A 6,000-nucleotide genomic window follows, 5' to 3' on the forward strand; every position below is an offset into this window, starting at 1 on the left:
CGTAATTATAGTTTATCCTCCAGAAGCAACCTATGAAATTAGACTTCTTTTTTCATGAAACCATAATTAAAAGTATATTTTAAGAACTTGCATTAATTAAAGTTGGTTTGAAAATAAATTGAATTGGTTTCAATTTTTACTAGAATAACCTTTAAAAAGTTAATAATATGTTAAAAAAATTATTTTTTTGACCTTTGAAAATTACGGCCTGAATTGAGAATACCTAATTCGTTTCCGTGAAATTTATATAATTTCCTCTGAGACGCAAAATTAAAGTTTTTGTTTTTAATAGTCTGGCACTCAATACGGCAATGACAATAATGTATTTTATATTGACAGTTTACAAAACAGAGTTTTATTAGGAATGCATATTGGTAATAATTTTAATATAATATATATATACGCTATATTACAATCGTATGTCCGTTTTCTAAATGTCTTAAATCTAGTTAAATTCACTGGCGCTACTGCTTTATCTCTTCATAGCTTCTCTTTGCTCTTTTACAGTTATTTGTGAAATTAAAAGAGTAAAGCGAATAACATTTATTTTATTTATTGTTTCAGTTCGTTAGCTTTGATTTATTATATAACCGTTATCTATTGAATTTTATGCTTCGTTTACATACTTTAGTGAATATCCGTTTGAATACCAGTAACAACATCAGTGTGTGGCCACCTACCACATCGAACTATTATTACTTAAGTAGTAATAGTAATTCAATGAGGCTGCCACAATATAACTTACCTGATACCATATCATTACCTTTTAACCATTAACCTTACAGATACCTTTACCTTAAAAATACCTCTACAGTTCATAACCTGAAACCATTACCGTTACCACGAAGCATGACGCGTTCGTTAAACAGGAAGTACATAGCTCTGAAAAGAGCTGTTTTAATGTTCGTGAAACAAGATTGTTAGCTCCGAAAAGAACTGTTTTATATTCGATCGACACCTTCTCATCCAGACTTTTTTTCGACATTACAACAGTCCCTAAAAGCGTATTACGTAAACAGCAAGGGAAAGTATCAAAACCACAGAGCTTTCTCGCTTTTTAACCGACTTCCAAAAAAGGAGGAGGTTCTCAATTCGACTGTATTTTTTTTATGTAGATATGCTTCATTAGTATTGGGAATACGGCAATAAATATCACCATGACACAGAATGGTTCTAGAAAATACGGTATCTAATATTATAGTTCTATAACAGCGCTGCCACATTGTGTTCATAGGCTCTTTAGTTTTACGACACGGTCATCTTATTACCGCACGATCTCACATCACATCACGGCACCAAAGCCTCACCTATCAACGAGTGGCATCTCTTATTATCAACTTATTTCGTCTATATATTATTTAGTCTTACATCGTCTATTATGTATTCCAATACGGAAATGCTACATGCTTCGTGGTCTAATGCCACATACAGTTTTCTTTCTGATACAATAACTACATAGCTACATATCCTCGGCTACATGTTTTACATTATTATATATTTTGTTGACGTCAAAGACAGCGTTGTCTAAACACTGATCGTGTTTGGAGTAATAGCAAATAAACGCCAATAAGAAATTCCACAATCATGCGTTTTTACCTAAATCTGGCGAATATAAACGTGTTCAAACATTTATTTAAAATCCAGAGTAAATATTCCTTGCTCCACTGTTTACATAAATATCACCTAAGTTTATTTTCGGTAAAATCTATCGTAGCGACAACAAACCTCGTTACGCGGGGAGAGATTCAATCAATTAGCTGGTTTCAACTTGTATGATATTTTCTCAATACACACAACTTTTTCTTTATCAAAAGTAATTTTATGTATGTGATATATTAATTGAAATTCTTTTTCAAGCGATAAATATTGTTTTATAAGGTTTACGCAAATTTCACTCATTATACTGGTAATGAAGCAGGTTTTTCGGAATTTATCGCGATTTATTAGTTTTATTAGCCCGACGTTTCGGGTACTTTACAGCAACCATGATCACGGACAGACTCCCTTTGTAGTGGCACTGCTTTCTCCTTCGCGGATTGCGGAGAAGCCTGAGTCTGGGTGTAATATTTGTATTTATACCTTTATATATGTATTATTTCTATGTATATTTATAATAGTAGCCTGTTACCTTTATTACAAGCATTTAGTTGCTTACCATAGGAATAGACGACCGTGTGTGTATTTTGTAAGATATTTAATATTATTTAACCAGTCTTTGTCCCCCATTTTTTTTTAAATAAATGAATAAATAAACACTTCACACTGAATGGCCCAAATTAGGATTTTCTCCTGTTTGTTTATCTGTATTTTTTTTTTGTGTCGGTGGTCCGGAAACACACAAGCACAAAATCCTAGACCACGACAAACATCTAATATATGGCCAATACAAATATGTCGTGAGCGGGACTGAACCCGCAACCATCAGCGCAACAGCCAATGCTGTGACTGGTGCGCTAACTCGTCGTCAAACTTTTAATGGAAATTGCTAAAATGGATCAAGTTGATATTGGCAAATAGAATACGAACCGTTTACGTATAAAATAAAATATATAATTCATTAGCTCCGTATAATTTATGTCTTGAAATGCACAGCTGTCAAAATAGAAACACAAAAGTAAATATTTGGTCGCTTCTGTCAAAAGCCATATCTAGTAATTACCTACATTGTGACAACCACTAGCAATTGCTATTATCCTGTCAACTACAGGTTCTTAGATATTACGGGTAGGTTCATTGTCACGATTGCGATTGTACTTTGTAAGACAAATACACTATTTGTACTACTAATTATATTGTAACACTACCAATTAGAAAAATTATTTCGATTTTTTTTTTATATATAATTAGGTCGGCAAACAAGCGTACATCTCATCTGATATCAAACGATTACCGTAGCTTATCTGCTTCAAATTCTAAGCAAAATATTTTCTGCTTTGCCCTACTCTCTCTGTCCTATTTTTTATTTTCTTCACTTTGGTTGTCTAGAAGAATGCGGAGGGAAGTGATGTAGCGAGAATGATGTAGAGATGATGTTAGCTTAGTTTCTGTATGCGATCTGCGAGGTCTGCAAGCTATAAGCTATATAAGTTGGTTTTGATGTAACGTAAGTGGGAAGAGAAAGGGAAGATCCTTCGACCGGGTGTTGAGTCTGATGAGCTACTGACCCACGATTTTTTGTCGGCTTTTTGTATATATATGTTCAATCGTTCGGATAATTTTAATATCACGATGTAGGATACGTCAGTTATTTGTTCGTATGTGGCGAGATAGATGTCGCTACATATGTAAATTTATTTATTTATTTATTTATTTACACATTATTGTACATCAAACAAGAAATAAAATAAACAAGCAATATTAACAATAATTAGTAGAAAAATGCGGTCTTATTGCTTAAAAGCAATCACTTCCAGGCAACTTTAGGGCAAAGGAGATGATATATTGACGGTGTAGGTGTACAGTTTAATTTTATAAAAAAAAAATAATGTGAAACAATCAATATATATATATATATATATATATATATATATATATATATATATATATATATATATATATATATATATATATATATATATATATATATATATATATATACATAAGTTCATACTACATAAATAAGAAGTTTTTAAACAAGATTAACAGTGACAGAAGGAGATAATCATAGGACTGGAAAGCTAAAGCAAAGGATTAAATCTCATTCATTTTAAGAAAGTGTTGTTTCACGGATTCCTTAAAAATAGGAAGAGATTGAGTAAAGAGTAAATTTTCTTAATATATCTTCAAAAGGGTAGGCCTTTAGATGTGAAGCAATCGCTGTTATAATAAACCATTTCCATTGAGAAATACATAATTTTTTTCAAGAACTTCATTTAATAAATATTTATTTTCTCGTTTACCCAAAAACTTTTAAATTTGTAAGTACCTGCTATTGACATAATTTTGCTTTATAATTTATCACACACTCATGCATTTATTCATTGGACTTATTATTGCACGTGTATAACACATACAGACGACAGTTGACAGCTGACCGGTCCTAAATTGAATAGCCGGAAAATTTATTAAATTGATTTTTCTGTAATTACTTCTGGTCATATTACTGTTAAACTAAGTAATATATTATTATTCGACTTTTCATTAACTATGATTAATGGCTTAGAATAGTGTCAAATTAGCACAGATTATATTTTACTAGTAGTCGTCCAGTGGTCGAAATTCAACTAATAATTAATTGCAATTATAAGTTAGAACTCTTTTAAGGTTATATTGTCAAATACTATACTTCTATAACAATAAACCAAAAAGAATATATGTGCATGTGTTTGTGTCAAATAAATAGTAGTGTGTGTAATGTTTTTTTTTTATTATTAATTTAATGTATTATTTATGCATAATTTTAGAAAAATATTAGCATTCTGCACTTGTTCTCCATATAAACTATAAGTGTGCGAAATTTTATACTCCTCCGTCCGCGCAGTTTTCGTGAAAAGGGGTACAAAGTTTTTGCTTCACGTAAATATATTTATATATAAAATAAGGAGTATATCCTAGCACAGTAGCAACAAATTGCTCAAAATGCACTGACTGACTGAAAAAGTTCCTCAATCTTACAAAAGATCGTAACTAAATAATACAGCTCCGAATAGTGTTACGTTTCTATGGTGAGTAAGATCTCTGGCTAGCTCCTGGGACGGTTTGGGGTAGATTCTACAACACAGATCTCCTCTGGTTACCTTATTAACCACAAGCTTTCACGCATTTATTACGTTCTAGGTATTTTAAGCTGGGTGTCAGGCTACATTAACCGCTAATTTCTGTCGCTGTAGTGGTAGGTATAAAACATTATTTCGCCAATGCCCCGTATTAAAAAAAAAGAAACAAATCTTTTTTTTGCACGTTAGTACTCTCTCTTAGTACATAATCTCTTAGTCTTGGTCAGTGGACTCGCGCCGATTTTTAAAGACTATAAGGCTAGTTCTCAAGTTTTCTAAAGTTGCAGTGAAGTACCAATGCATGTTTAAAGAAAAAAATTAAAAAATATGGAATAAAAAAAGCACAGGCATTATAAGCCTGTGGACATATCACTTACATTAAAAAAAATGCCACGTAGAGCGGAGAAAACATAAATTATGATATTATTAGTATGTCACCGTATCATCTCAACAGAAACTCAAAAGTTTATTTTGATAAATTTTAACAATCTTAACAGGGTTAATTACAAAACATGATAAACATAAAATGCGTCTACTTTATTGCTCGAACTCAAGGTAACGCCACAAAATAAAATACCAATTATACGCCTGTAAAAATTGTTTACCGAATATTTTAGAATAATTCAGAACTGTTATTAAGATTAAAGAAAGTAATCAAATTAAAAAGCTATTACAAGATTCTAATTATACAGAATTTATTACAAGACCAACATAATAAATTTACCCATTTTATTGTAAAAAAGACTCAGAAATTCTATTTAATAGCGGATTTAAATTTTTAGTAGGCTATAGATTGTCCTTAATAGCTTTAGTTACTTATTTTCTGTCCTCTGAGAGAACTGTAATATATAAAAATAGTTTTAGAATTAACAAATTACCGCTTCAAAAGATCCGCTATGACGGAAATAAATGAACAGGCCATTTTAGACATAAATATGTTACGCTTCAGCCTGTAATATCCCACTACTGGGCATAGGCCTCTTTCCCCGTGTAGGAGAAGGATCAGAGCTTAATCCACCACGCTGCTCCAATGCGGGTTGGCGGATATATTCCCTACTATGAGTATCGATCGCTATCAGGTGTACATGATAACAACCGGGACCGACGGCTTAACGTGCTCTCCGAGGCACGGTGGGGAGACCCACAAGGACTGCACAAACACCCAGACCACGGCAAACACCTGCATGGCCAATACAAATGCTTGCCACGTGCGGGGATCGAACCCGCAACCGCCAGCGCAACGTTGACGCAAGTTGACGCCGCGTTGGCGCAACGGTTACAGCTA

The sequence above is a fragment of the Melitaea cinxia genome, chromosome 7, assembly GCF_905220565.1.
Source record: "Melitaea cinxia chromosome 7, ilMelCinx1.1, whole genome shotgun sequence".
In the NCBI taxonomy this organism is placed as follows: Eukaryota; Metazoa; Arthropoda; class Insecta; order Lepidoptera; family Nymphalidae; genus Melitaea; species Melitaea cinxia.